Below are 16,213 nucleotides of genomic sequence, written 5' to 3'. Positions count from 1 at the left end.
ATTTGTGGCGTCTATTTTATGAGCGAGAATGACTACGTTTGAATTTGCCCCGGCTTGGGGGCAGCGCCTGGGGGCGTGGCTGGGAGCTAGGTCGCCCCCAGAGGCCAATCTAGCGCCGGCTCGCCCCAGGCCGCTCTTTTTCGGCGCCCTGGGGGGCTGAACGGCTGGAGATGCTCTAACATTTCTCCCCCCACCTGGTCGGACCGCACCTGGTCGGCAGCTGGTCGGCAGCTTATTTTGAGTCAGGTCGTGCCTGTGGTCGCCGCGGGTACTCGATCGGGAGTGTGCCAACATGCATGCATGCTTGCTCCGGCGGCACACGCTGCACGGCTACGTCTCTAACGCGGACGTGGTCGTCTGCTCACTACGCACTTGCTCGTTGCCGGCGTTGAGAATTTAAACCTGCAGTGAGGTTGGGTGGCGCCCGGGATTCGATAGTACATGCATGGGTCGTACGTACACAACCAATTGGATGGACGGATGCATGCATGGGTTGATCGATCGTAGTGCTCGGAATTAAGCAAACACCACCCACGCAGCCCATGCATGCATGCATGCATGATGAGTAGAGATAGGGATAAGATTGCAACCACCCCATGCATCCATGATCTTGGCTAACCGGCTGTTGGAGACGGCGTACGTACGATGCAGCACTCACTGCCGCGCGGCTCCGACGGGCGGTCAACGCTGCGTGGCGCAATTGGGTCGCTCGATCGACATGCGCGCGCATGCACGCACGCATGCATGGTGCTTTTCCTTGAAGTGCAGTGCAGAGGAGGTGATGGAGGTTGTACGTACTACCAGGGGTGAACGAAAGCCAGGCGGTGAGGTCCACGACGAACGCCGCGGCGAGATGGCAGCGCAGGTCGGCGGCGGAAGGAGGGGAGAGGAATAGGATTGCGTGCCGGATGCGAGGAACACGGCGTCCGGCCGGCTCGTGTTTGACGGTGGGCTACGTACTCGCCGGCCCTGGCCGGCAGGGACGACGGCCGCTACTAGGCGACTCGCACTCCCGTACGTCGCCGCAAGATGGGGTGTGCCGTCTGACGGCGGCGACCCAAGTCCAAGTGATGACGACCATGCATGCATCTCCAAGGTAAGGTGCGGCAAGTTGGAGATGACGAGCAGGACGTGGGAAATTAATTAGCGAGGAGGGGTGGAGGTCAAAGACGAGCGTATATAGGTGACGTACGTACGGTGCCGGCCCGAGTTTGGGAAGACGGCTAGCTAGCTGCTAGTTCCTCTCGATCGATTGAGAAGAACGAAAAAGGTGAGCTTTTTTGATGGAGGGAGGTGGTCAACGCGCGGCGCTGTGGCGAGGAAGACGGCCGACGGCAGCGAGCGAACGTTCTATGCACGCGCGGGAAGCGGTACGTTGATCTGGACAGTGAGTCATTTCCTGAAACTGAAGCTAACTAGGGCCAGTGCAGCTTTGAGTCAGGTCGTCGTCGTGGCGGCGTGGGTTCTCTACTCTACCCGGGAGTGTGCGGACATGCATGCTTGTAGCTCCGTCGGCGCATGCACGCTGCACGGCTGCGTCTGTAACGCGTCGCCGGCGGAAAGGAGCTCAGTGAGTCATTTCCTGTAACGCGGCAACGATCGAGTTGTAGTGCCCGAGCTCCAGCGCTGCTCGCCCCCTTGCGCTGGTCGTCGGCGGAAGGAGCGAGGGGAGAGGATTGCATGCCGGGCCTGAGGCGAGGAAGACGGCAATGAGACCGTCCGGCCGACGGACCGACGGTTCCTTTGCTCGTCTTTGAAGACGGTGATGTGCACGCGTGCTCGCCGGCAGTGATGACGGCCACTCCTAAACCTGGATGGCCTAGCTAGCTAGGTTCAGTTTGAGGGAGGGAGGTCGTCGGCAGCGGCGAGGAAGACAGGCGGCCGGCAACGGCAGCGAAGGTGGTCAGGACGGGAGGCGGTGCATGGGATGATTGATGTGGACAGTGTGTGTGTCTCCGGCCGCATCTTGTTGTGCTTGTGCCTAGCTGAAAAAGACATTTTTTTTGGACGTAGCCATGCATGCCTGCCTGCCGGAGGCGAGGAGGAAGACGTACGGCTCCTAGACGGGCCAAGGAAGGAGAAAGAATGATCGACGTGCGTACCTCTGCCCAATCGATCGATCGGTCGAATTAATTGGGAGGGAGGGAGAGGAAGAGAGAAGAGCGGGTGGGTCCCAGTCCCCAACAAATAAAAGGAATCTCAGCGGATATTTTGTTTTATTTTGGAATGGAAGAAAAAAAGAAAAAGGGTTTGTTGGTTGGAAGGAAAAGTCAACCGCTTTTGGTTTCGTTTCGACGCCAAATCCCAGTGCGGCCGACCAGGTGGGGAGAAACGTTAAATACTGCGATTTTGAGTTGGTGGTTAACGCACGCGTGGACATCCCAGTCAACTGCCAAATCAGCGCCTACGTACAAAAAATCATACAATGGATCGTATATGACCACCTGAGACAAGTTCAGTGACTGTATTTCAGGTATTTGTAAATACGAGGATTAAATTGGCCAACGCGACGAGTATGAGGACCTTCAGTGAATTTTTCTCTTTTTCAATCTATACAACTCTGGAACCTAAGTCAAAGAACGCTTAGTGAAATTCCTCAAGACACCTCTGGTCAAATTCCTCAAACTAGTTCATTTTGCAAAAACTTCTGAGAATGCATATGACCTCTCCAAATTCTTCGCCCCTATACTCTGTTCACAGGTACACATGTCCGCTGCTGAATCATTAGGTTCTCATCAACTTAACTCATTTGCAGCGTTCCTCGAAGACAAATTGCATACATCTTCAAAGAATTCAATTGTTCAAAATCCTCAGCTGAAGAAAATGGCAGATGGCAAAAAACCTCAGAAGGGAGGCAAGAAACTGAAAGTGAATACTGACTTTGAAATCCCTGATGACATCTATGCAGGGTACTGCACTCCTGATGAAGCAATCCATGGAAAGGAAACGAAGAATGAGCGGAAGGTGCGCATTCAGAGGATTGAAAGAAGATGGGCACGGGAATGTAGGGAGTACAGATATGTCACTCCTAAGTATATGAAGAAATTCGCAGTACACCATCCTTTCCCAAGACCTCCACTGGCACCTGGCCAAGAAGCTGATCCCACTAGCCTCAAACGCGGTGAGGACTGACTATCCTAATGAATGGGCCAAGCGGCAAGCAAAACTGGCCAAACTGGCTAAGGAAAGCAATGAGAAAATTCAACGAAGACTCTGCTGCTGCCGCTGCTGAGGCCTCTGCTAGCAATCCCAAGAAGGCTATGCCTAGGAAGCCAGCTCGCAAGCCAACTTCCTCAGAAATGCCCTCACGACCAAGCTCTTCAAAACCCTCAAGGCATATTCCTCAAGTTGCTCCAGTTCCTCCAGTTGCAAAATCTTCAGCTGCTCCTGCAAAGTCCTCAGCACCTGTGCATCTTGCCTCTTGCCAAAGAACCAAGAGCATTTGCAAGTTCTTTAGCTCCTCCTCAGTCAGGCCCCACTTTGCTGAAGACCAAGGCTACTGCTGGAAGAGGCACTAGACCAAGTCCTCACAAGAAGCAGGTTGCCTTCCACGTACCGTCAAGTGAAGACGAAGCTGATGATGATGAACTTGCTGATATCATCAGAGACAGACAGCAACGGGCCACTAGAGCCAAAGGCACATATGTGCCTCTTCTGTTGGATCCCAAGTTGGTCCTAGATTTCATTGATCTCTGGCACAAGGACCCCAACACTCCTATGCCTGACTTCAAGCTCACACCTGGCCAAAGTCACATGTTGACAACCTTCATAGGCGAGGAAAAATGGAAATTTGAAAAGGCCAGGCAACTGAAGAAGACTCAGTACAAGAAGGAGCATTTTCTGAAGAAGAATGTTGTCAAAATGACAACTGATGAACTTGTGGGGATGCAAGCTGAGATCAAAACCCTCAGAGATGAATTTGACGCCTACCGTGCAGATTGGCTAGGAGCCAAGGTCAGATTCGTCAAGTTGGCAGAAAGATTCACCTCAAATGTTGCAGCCCCAACGCAACGTGAATCTCCTCAGGCTGATGCTTCTGCACAACCAACTAAAGAACATGCCAGCACCGCTGATGACAATCAGGCTGCTGATGATTCTAAAACTGCCAGGGCTGATGATGACATTCCAGCCTCTGATGAAATTGCAAGGCCAACCACTAGCGTTGCGCCTGAAGATCAAGACAGGCCAGTTGAAGCATCCGCTGCTGAGCCTGAAGACAATGCCAGGGCAACTGCATCAGTTGTGCCTGAAGAAACTGCTCCAATTTCCTCTGCTCCTCCTGCACCAACGCCCAATCCTATCCTTCCTTTTGCATCAGAAGCGAAGAAAACCAAAGCTGCAGAGCGAGCAGCTGTGAAGAAAAGGAAAGCATCTGCCGCCTCGGAGTCTTCAACACCAAATAAAATGAAGACTTTGACGAGCTCTTGTGACAATCCTATAGATTCTGTTCTTGTTTCAAGCATACCATCAAAGGAGATTGTTCCCTTTGGTGAGGATTATGAAATTCCAAGTGGATTAGATGAAGAAGATCCTTCTGCTGCTTCATCAGAGCAGTTGGATGAGGAAATTGAAGTGGACAATATCACTTCGACTCCATTGGTATCGTCGCCTATGCTTCAGTTCACAGCTGAAGAGGCTGGCGTTGAGGAAATTGATGAAGAAGATGAAGACGTGGATATTGGGTGTTCCACTTCTATTCTGAATGATGACTACTGGGAAAGTCATCACCTCAATTCACCACTGTTCACTCCTCTGCAACAAATTCCTCAGTCCCCGGTTCAGACCGAAGAAATTCACACGGGCTCTGAAGAACCTCAAGCTTCTCTGCTTGCCATTTCTGGAGAAGTTCCAGCCACTAGTGCTGATGTGAATGTTGTTGATGAAATGGAGACCCAGGCTGCCACCGATGACATTGCACCTGAAATTCCTCAGCCTATGGCTCCTGAGACTGTGATTCAAGAGGCTGTGAAGATTCTGACTAATACTCCTCAGCCCAAGCCGAAGAATCCCTTCTCAAAGAAACAGAAGTTCAAAGCTGACGATTTCTTCCATGAGCACGTATTCTTCACTGATTACAACCCCTATGACTCTGCTCGTCTTCGATAGAAGCGCTTCTGGACCGCAAGTCAAATGAATTTCTACTCTTCACTGCTATTTGATAAGGACAAGATCTTTAATCATGAGCATATTCCTCATGTGGATATGGAGTAGCTGCCCCGCTTCACCCCAGTCCTCAGTGTTCTTCATGACGCTGGGCTGCTCAATTTCTGCACCGACATCTGTGACTGGAATGAAGAGCTAATTCTTCAGTTCTACGCTACGTTGCACATCACAGGCAACGCTGAAGATGTGAATTCATTGGTGTTGGACTGGATGACTGAGAAACAAAGCACCGGCCTTTGAATTGCTTCATGCCCTACCAGTCAGTCCTCCCCTTGAAGGTGCAAGACTCATCTACCATGAACCTGAGCTATCTGATCATTTCATGCAAGTGTTGATGAAGCCTCTGAAGCCCGGCCAAGCCCCAAGAACCAAATTCCTCATGAAGGAATTGCTCTATGTGCCAAGGACTGTATACAGAATATTGACCAAGACCCTCAGTCCAATCAAGGGCCACAACTCTAATGAAGAAGAGGTTGTTGGCATCATGAAGAATCTGCTATTCAACATCATCCATGGAGTTCCTATCAACTACCATGATTTCTTCATGAGGACTATGGCCAATGTCGCTCTTTCACCGTTTGAATTGAAGCCTTACGCTCCTTGGATCACGAGGTTCATCAGATCAAGGTCTTCAATCAACTACAAGGCTGATACTCTTAACCATGGCAGCTACTTGCCCCCAATTGAAGTTCTCAAATGGACCATTTCCTCAGCTGATGAGAAGGGCAAGGCCACTGTTATTGATGAAGGCACACGTCCATTGGATGGACAGTTTCGCAAAGCAGCATCCTACTCCACCAATGATGACTCAGCCACTCATGACTCTGCCGCTAATGCTTCAAAACCAAATCCTCAAGCCACTGTTCCAAGAGTGATGACTGATCGTGAGCTTCTCCTCAGTCTTCATCAGAAGGTCGATCGCAATCACAAATGGGTCAAGAGACAGTTTGGTTCAATTCTTTAGAACATGACTATCCCGCAGAATTCAGTGAAGAAGAACCATTACTATCTGCATGAAGTTTTTGATCGCACCTGGGCTGTCTTGTCTCACCTCTATGGTGATGAAGATCTCAAGCAGATGGGCTTCAAGCAGGACTTTGACTGGTCTCAGCCACCTTCGAAGAAATTCAAGAAGGTCAAAGTTCCTCACTTGGTGGCCAGCTCTTATTCTTCATCGCACGAGCCTGATGAAAATGAAGACTTGGACGACACTGCGGCAAGCCCTACATCAACAACCGACCCCAACAACGCTGACGCTCCTCCATCGACATCTTGATGATATTCTTCAGGGGCGTTAGTCCTCATTTTTCCGTCCCTTTTGGTCATTCGATGACAAAGGGGGAGAAATATGAGTTAGTCTTCAAGCGGGTTTATATATGAGCATTTTTTTGCTAAGTTACAACTCTTGTTCTTCTGAAGTCTTTGTTGGATCGAGTTGTAAACTTAAAACCGATGGTGGTCTGATACTTTTGCTATGTTCTTCTGCATGCTATTTCCTCATATATGTTAATGCACGCATGCTGAATTACATCAGTCACCATATTTCATCATGCATTTCAAATTCTTCATATCATATGTTAAATGCGTGTATGAATTACAAGATATAGGGGGAGATCTCCATGATTCTACTCTTCAATGTGCAATGCTTCGTAAAAGCAAATTCCTCACATATGCACATCTTCAGGGGGAGTTCTTCTATATCTTGCAATCAAATTCCTCAATATCAGTATGTACACTTCATATGTTTATCCCCGTTGAAAACTTAACCTATATTGTCATCAATCACCAAAAAGGGGGAGATTGTAAGTGCATCTAGTGCCCCTTAGTGATTTTGGTGTATTGAAGACTTATAGGTTAAGGGACTAATGCGTTTGTGAGTGTACACATGTCTATAAGTCTATGAGGAGTTTGATATTTACAGAGAAAGTCGACCCCTAAAAATAAATGTCTTCAACTGAAGACTTTGGCTTTCTGAAGACTTTGAAAGTGAAAAAATTGGTGTGACCGTGAAGACTCTATATTCATGTGAGGAATATGAAGCGTGAATACTTTTGTTTTCGTAATTCCGTTTTTCTCTTTCTTGAGTCATAGGAAACACCGTACTATTAAAGGGGGTCGAGGAAAAACTAAGGAAATGTTTCCAAGTGATGCTCATCTCAAAATCCTGCACCTACCAATCCTTTCGAGTGAAGCCATTGGAAATCTCATGTAGTTCAGTCAATTTCTTCAGTGACAGAGACGAAGATCTTATGGTCTCTGAGGAATTCGTTCTGACTGAGGAGTTAGGAATTCGCCAGTGCGGATTGCCTATAAGTGAGGAACATGATAGCCCTGAGGAATTTGAGAGCTCAAATTTCCGACCGTTGCTATGCTATGCGCCAGCTGTCCCAAAATATCTACCCACCTAACGGTCATATCATTGAAGGGCATTTATGTCTTATCATGTCAGGCTGCTCCCTAGGCTATAAATAGCCGCCCCTACAACCACTAGCTGGTTGGCTGCTCTGAGAGAAACTGACACCTGTCATTGGGAGCATCCCATCCTCCGAGGACTTTGAGCGAAAATCATCAAGTGAGGAAAACCCAAACCCAAACACCTACAAACCCAAAGTGATTGAGCATCACTTAAGAGATTGTTCCTGTGTGGATCCGACGCTTGTTACCTTTGAGGACTGTGCATCCTTCAGACGGTTAGGCGTCATGGTCTAGAGCACCCAAGAGGAAATTGTGGATCGCCGACTGACCGAGTTTGAAGTCACCTGAAGACTTACCACGAGTGATTGGGCGAGGTCTGTGTGACCGTAGCTCAAGGAGAGTACGGTGAGGACTGTGTGTCCTCAGGTTTAAATACCTAGCCGCTCCAACCAGACGTACAACTGTCACAGCAGTTGGAAGTGGTCTACCAAATCACTGTCTTCACCGAGCTACTGGTTCTATTTCCTCAACCCTTTCATTTCCTCATTTCTGTGTTGTTGCACTTGATCATTACCGTTTGAAGACTTTGACTGAAGACTTTCTCAATTTCCTCGATCCTATTTCTTCAGTTAGTTTGTATTCAGCTTGCATATCCTGTGTTTACGCTTCTTGTACTCTGTGCTTGTTCTCATTTCATCATGATGACTGTGCTACTGTTCTGTTATGCTTGCATCTGAGTACTTATTTCGCTGCTAGTCGTTTGTGACTTAGGAATTTCCTCACCCTGAAATTCCTCAGTGGCGAATTTGTAAAAATCGCCTATTCACCCCCTCTAGTCGATATAACGCACTTTCACATGTGGTAGAGCTACCCTTATAAGAGCATCTCTAGCAGACCCCGCAAAAAGCTTCGACCCACAAAATAACCGCCAAAATGCGGGTCAGCGCAGAAAATCCCGCCCGAACAGACCCCGCAACCCTTATATTTGTGATGATGTCTATCCTCCGTGGGCGACCTTTGTCAAGACCATCTCCAATCCACTAGGTAACAAAAAAATCTCACTTTGTTACAAGACAAAAGGTGCTAGAAAGGATGTGGAGAGGATATTTGGAATGCTCCAAGCCCATTTTGCAGTTGTTCACGGACCTGCTAAACAATGAGATCCAAAGACATTGTGGGAGGTCATGAAAGTTTGTGTGATTATGGACAACATGATTGTGGAGGATGAGGGCGAGGCAGTTCGACAAGTTTTCGATTTCGAACAGATGGGTGATCACGTCCAACTTCTAGAGCAGAATGCAACGACGTCTCGACAATTTTCTCTAAATGCGTCATCAGTTTTATAATCGAGGGAATCATATAAAGCTTCGTAATGATCTGATGGAGCATTTGTGGGTGATTCATGTGGACAACTAGAGCATGTCTGAATAAATTGAATTTAATTTTGAAATATTTTTTATAACTTTATGTTTGAATTGTGTTTTTACATTGGAACATTTATCTTTGAATTATTGATGCATTGTTTTACTTTTCTTTGATTATTTTAAATATTTGGAGTATAGAAAAAAAGAGGGGGCATATATTTGAGGGACATGTCAAGATGTTTCCACAGACATTTGTGGACGTCCGTTTGGGGATAGCGTTGAAGATGCCCTACCTTCCAAATGGAAGTGAAAAGTTGATAGTGGTGTCTACTCAGTCTGGCAAGTTTTAACTGTCATCGGGGGTCGGTTGGGTCTACCAAACAACGACGGATCTATAGGACTTGAGAACCGGGGTGCCACAATTTATATGTACAATTCATGACAACATAAATTCAATACGCATGCTGAAAATTTCGCAAAAATTACACTACAAATAGTACAATTTAGTCCAATTATCATCACAACTCCAACAAACAGGAATAAAACATGCTTCATATTTTAGAAGCATAGTGTTTAATATAGGCATGAACTATTTTGTATTTCTTAAGAGGTGCCATAGCACCCATGAAAACCTCACATGATCCACCTCTGCTGTCAAAGTCAAAAAGTATTGTTTAGATTTGGATTAAGATTTTTTTTTTGCAATGAGCGAGTGTGTTCTTATGTTGTAATGAGTCAACAGTCGAGCCACTGGAACACACATTACAACATTATACAACACTAGTAGAACGTCCGTGCGTTGCCACGGGCTTTTGAAAACATTAAGATGCTACTCACTTAGTTATGATAACCAAAAACAATGTCATCTAAGCTAAGACACATTTTTTTGACAATCAGCTAACACACATCATACTATCAAACACAATAATATTAGAGCATATACAGCTATGGTCCCCTCAAATCCTACTTAAACGTTCACGGCGCACTCGCCCGGTCAGTGACCGAACAGGAGAGAGGGAAAGGGTGACCCAACCGGACCCCTCATATCATCCTTATAACTCATGGTTGTCCGCAAACTCCCATATTGACACCAAATATGGGGAGAATATTAGGGCTCGCGGATGCATCGGGTCAATCTGCCACGTAGGACGCGACCCACCCCGGATAACCTTTTCTTTCTGTTCTTTCTCTCTTTTTTCATCTCCACCAATCACATGCAAGTCACCAGACATATGAGGGACAAAATGAGGAGTATGTATGCATGGACGGACAAATAGAGGCTCAAAAATAGACACTGACCGGGCGCATTCGTGGACGTTCAGTGGGGCGGATTTGCTAGATCTGACTATAGATGCTTTTATTGACAACTCAAATAAAAATGTTTTTTGTAATGGGTTGTGTTTTACATAACTTATTCGTGCAACCCTCCTTCGCTAGCCAGTGAGAAGATCCATTAGTCGAGTATCTCACCCATGCCACCCTAAACTCCTCCCTTAGTCGCATTAACTCCTTTACCTCCTCAACAATAGGCCATAGATTTATCTATCAATTTTTTAGCTTCTTAATGTGCCAGTGTTTTTGAGTCTATCTCCAAGATAAGCTTTGCCGCGTCAAATTCACGAGCAAGCTGAGCACCGCGTCAACAAGCCTTGAGTTCAGCCAATTCATGGTCCATGGCAAAGGAGACAAAATGGCATGTGCACCGCCTAAGAAATGTTATTGAAACCAAGCAGTAGTTGAATGATTAGAATAGTGGCGGTCCCATCCATGTGTGAGTGCATGTGTGTATTGATGGTGTGCATACACTATTATCCATATTTCTTTAAACTTTTATCAAGACATAGAACAATTTTTATAATTTGCCTTTTTCTTAATTCAAATACAAACACATCATAGAAATCTAGAGCTCGTGTCGCTATTCTCATTCCCTAGCCGGCTGGTTCTCCATAGGGAGTACTAATGCACACTTTCTAATATCTCAATGTTTCAATCTTCTAGACATGAGACTTCCCAAAGAAAGTTTTTTTTTACCATTATCACTTATTTATCTGGTAGAGTATGCCAATTTTTTTCAGAATTATGACATAATTTTTAAACACATAATGGTATTATTTTCATTATGAATAATGCATTTATACATGAAAGCCATACAAGTTTGAATTCTCACACATCAAGCATGACATGACCCCTAAAATGATGTGTGCCTGGGCATCTTTTACCATGTTGTGACCCCTAGAAGAATCAAACAGATGTTATGCTTATTTTGACATAAGCTCACTCATTGGTTGGCCCATCTAAACTGCCAACCTTCAAATACACCGGGCGATGTTCCATTATGGAAATCTGGTAGAGGTGAACATCAACAAGGTTATAAATCAAAATGAACAAATCAACTATTCATACACATCATAAGAAGCTGGCCAAATGTTACTGCTAGAAAAATGTATAGTGCCACCCATCTTCATGTTGTTCCCCCTCCCTACACCCCCCACCCCACCTCCATTTGTTCATGTTAAATAAGGAACAAGATGGATGGATGGACATTGGATCCCTAAGACCTCGGCGAAGCTCTTCCCCTCTCTAGTTCATCTCGGGAGCGACCAAATCGCTGTCCACCACCATGGCCGACGGCCTCCTCCGCGGTCACCGAAGCCGCCGCCACTTCTACCCTCCTCGGCATCTGTGTCCAGACGGGACGGAGGCGGCGCTCTCTCCCAAGCTCGCCGGTGGCCGCAACGTCTCAGGGGATGGTCGAAGTCGGCCAGATGAGTGCCGGCGCCGGCGGCCGCCCTCTGCTCCATGGGCGAGTGCGAGGGGATGAAGACGAACAACAAGTGTTCACATACATAGCATGTGTCAACCCCCATTGTCGTCCATCAGTTGGCCATGTACAAGAGGGTGTTGCGCGCATGCCCTAGACTTGGTCGCCTGCATCGTCGATGCAGCCAAATGCGTCTATAACCACTCCCTCCAAACCGCAATATAGAATTTATCTTAGTAATAGCGTGGTACAGATTGTAGGAATAGTGTGTTTCTCAGTTGTTGGAAAGTCATTACAAATTATCTCCTCTTGGAATGATGTAAATTTTGGTGAAAATGAAACATCATACAAAACTGTAGCTTACTATAGTGAAATACATATGTATTGTAGTCTTAAATTGTCAAAATATTTACCGGGTTCGTGAATGGGCAAAATATATGATGCATTGGTTGCCAATTCGCCATGTTCCGATCTAAACAGAAATGTTGGCTGACTTGGCTCACATAAGCATGATACTGCATAACCAGCCAATGCAAGGCATAGATAAACGATAGTAACATGAGTAAAATATTCTATGCAGGAAACATGACATATTGTTCATATTAAACCATACCCACCACATACCATTTCCCATTTGAAGCATCCCACATTTTCTGTAAATTGTAGCAATATGCAGTGACATGCATGCTTGGTCTTGGGCTTGAGTTGCTGACAATGACACCATCGATCCATCATCCCATCATCGTGCCAAAATGTGCATATGCCAAAAATTGCATCAAAGTTCAGAAGTCGTAACTTAATTAGTACAGAACCATTATGGCGGACCATCCCCCGGAAAAAGTATGAACATACAAAAAAATTGATAAAATATTTAGATTCTTGAAAACTGCATCTCTTAGTTTTCACCCGGACATGGTCGTCTATGGCTCTAAACAAGCATCTCTTAGTTTCCGAAAAATGATATGGATATTGGGATATAGACACGTCTCCCTTTCTACACAGTCAATGGAAGAATCAGGAATGTAAAGGAAATACGATGCTTAGATTGCAGGCACTCCTCCAAGCTCAAAGCAAGTCATATTCCATAGTGAATTAGTTTCTTTTAAGCCTTTTATCAAAGCAAGAATGTATGGCTGAGGAACTCCAATTTTATTTTATTTGGGGGATAGAAATGGTTTGCTAGATAATCATCACACTGACCGATTGCATCAGCAATCAAAGATCTACTCAGTCTCTGAACCATGCTAATTCTTGTAAAAAAATTATTTTGCAATTTAGTAACTGTGTTAATCTGTGAGGCTAACTCTTTTTCTATGTTGAAAATGTTTTAAAGCTTCATGTTATTCTCCAGTTCCAAGAAATTATGATACACGCAGACATAAGAAGATACAAATCATGTTCAAATCAAGTGTAATTGCTCGGTGAATTTTCAGTAGAAAATAAAATGCAAAAAATGAAAATAAAACAGAGATATTTTTTGCTCATTTTAATCACATCAATCTTGTTGAGCAAGGAATAGGCCATGTCCACTTGCTCTGCCTCTGAGCCGTTGACGACAACCACCTCCCTCTTGAATTAATTGCTGATCTCCACCTCTGCCATCTGCCACTCCGCCACCTTCGTTGCCACCCCCTTCTTATTCACCTGCTTCACCTCAACCAATGGCGACGGGCCCATGGGGCAACCTCCAGGTCTAGATGCACCGCCTTATCGCTGCCTCGGCTCCTGCTGGTTGGCATGGCGATGTAAATACATTACATTTATTAGTACATATGTCACGTTAATCAATGAAGGTTGATCTATATGTAAATCATATATATGCACTCGCAAAACGACAGTTCAGTAGAAAGGCTTATAAGATCATGATCGACAGTTGTTCTTGAACAGGTGAGTTACTTCTTCTCAAGTAAGTGTGTACGTGCAATGCATGTCTCATTAGTATACAAATTTTGAATTCCTAAAGCTCACAACATATATCTACAATCATGGATGTGCAATGATTTTGGAGTACATCCAAGCACTCTTCGAGTTTAAATCTTGATGGGATCTAATACTTCACAAACTTGCCTAAAGCATAAGATTTATCCTTTGGTCATACAATAAAATACACATTTAACTTGAGATGCTTATATCGGGTATACCCGATCAGGATCAAACGCAGCATAGATGAGCTCTCAAAAATCCGCATTCCGATATCATATAAACGGCCACAATACTTGTTTACCATATCGTATGCAGTAAAAATGTAAAGATTATATATATTATAGAAAAATGTAAAGAGGAAAATAAGACATGTGTGGTGACAACAAAATTACCAACGAAAATACAATAGAATAGTCATATAAAGTTGAGGACTCAGATACACAACAAATTACGAATGTACAATGTTTTTTCCTCCTAACTCGCTCATCCATGCATTAAGGGCAAGGAATCAATCCTTCTCTACTACCGTGGATACAAAACAATTTACGCAATGTAGAGTCATCGATCCTCCGCACTCTCATCCAGGCATTCAGTTTGCAAGCTTTGAATTTATCCTTCCCTGCCACCATACATGTCATGGTGTTCCCATAATTACCTGTTAGCATGTCCATTCATCATATCACATAGAAAAAAAATTAGCATGACGTTCCCATAATTACCAGTTAGCATGTCCATTCATTATGTCACATAAAAATGATATTTAGCATACAAACCATTATAAATTTATCAAATAGGAATGAATCGGCATGCATTTTGATATTTCAGGTGGCATAAACTGTTTCTTATAATCAGCTAATCAAACAACGAACTTAAAACAAGCTTCCAGAGAAGAAGAAAAATGCATCGTAGAAATGCACCATGAACTTCCCGGTCTGGTGTTGTCATTCATTGAATGCCACCTTGGATATGGTCATTAGCCACTTATACTGAAGCTTTGCAGACATATAAACATTGGACAAGAGATCAAAATCACCAGAAAAATGCTGAAACTTGAAAGTAACTGAAATCACAACAGGGCACATGGATTCTACCAGTTTGATTGCATAGTATGTCTGGATTGCAATATGTATAGTTCTGTTCCATTTCAAATACAGAATTTTTCTTGATTCTTCTCGTATATTTTTCTTGCCCATCGCATTCCCATTCTTCGTAATTATCGATTTATCATATCCACTTAAATAACCATTACAAAAACTGAAATCAAGAATATATACTCACCAAAAAACAGAAAATAGGGATGGAAGTGCATATCACGATGGACTCGCACTCGAACTCTTACGACTGGGATATCAATTGCAATCCCAATTCACCAAGAAATAGGAAATATATGGCTGCAATATATCAATGGGCTTGAATATTGTGCAACATATCAATATCAGCTATACAATACACAACCAATTTAACCAAAATTCTGAAATATGAGTGCTCCTAATAATAGCAATATATCAACTATTAATCCAAACCCACTTCTGGTCGAAAACAAATCGATGAAGTATCTGGTTGAAATGTTGCCACATCTTTTTATTTGTATTAGCACTGGTTAAATAACTGTGAAATGATTAAATATACCTGGTTAAATATGCAGCTCGACGCATCTGTCCGCGACCAGATCAAACTTCAATGACCACATCTGCATCCATTTCACAAGGCAAACACAATGAAATTCTATCCATATGGAACTTGATTAGGCATATTCACGACGCAACCGGGCACGGTGCTTTCTGTTCATTATTCTTGCTGCCAGCTAGAGCAAATGGGTAGGGAGTTCTAGATCTTAGGATTTTAGCTAAGTAATCATCATCATTATTCTGTGAGCCTAGCCTAGCTTGAGCTTCTGGTTTTGCAATGCAATATATAAAAATAACCAAGATGAGAGATTCCAGTACCCAGAGCCATTGTTTACTTAAGTGAAGGCATGACTGAATGATTCAGTTTCACTGGAATTATTTCAAGAGCCACAAGAAAGTTACCACAGCAGGTTCTATTCACGGCTAGGGAACATGGATGATCCAGTAATTAACTGTGTTCTTGTTAGTCTCTTAGTATTGTCTCATCCTTGATAAAAACAGAAGTTCCCTTCAAAATCCATCGAAAACAGAATTTACCAACACCCTTCTATGGATGCAAGTGCGGAAACATTACAGCCTTGTGCGTCGCGCACTCTTGAATGATTTGGGGATTCTGAAATGGAACCGAAACAAACTGTAGTGAAAACTTACATGATGGTAAATGGATAACGACAGCGTGACTGTACATATTGTTCATAGGATCCAGGCAACAACCTGATTTGGAATATATCATCAGGAATTGTTCTTTCAGACCAAGGACAAACTATGCAGGGGAATGCTTGTGCAAATTATAAGTTGTCAAGTGGATCAAGATAGAAGGTGCAGTCAAGTGCAGCTGAGATTCAAAGTCGTATTCAGCAATGTGACGGCGGAAGCAAAAGAAAGCCGTTTCATCATACCCGAGGTTGCCTGCAAAATGAAAGAACTGTAGCGGATTATCAACTTCTGAACCTAGATAA

The sequence above is a fragment of the Triticum aestivum genome, chromosome 4D (genome assembly GCF_018294505.1).
Source record: "Triticum aestivum cultivar Chinese Spring chromosome 4D, IWGSC CS RefSeq v2.1, whole genome shotgun sequence".
Lineage (NCBI taxonomy): Eukaryota > Viridiplantae > Streptophyta > Magnoliopsida > Poales > Poaceae > Triticum > Triticum aestivum.
This window is presented reverse-complemented; position numbering follows the sequence as displayed.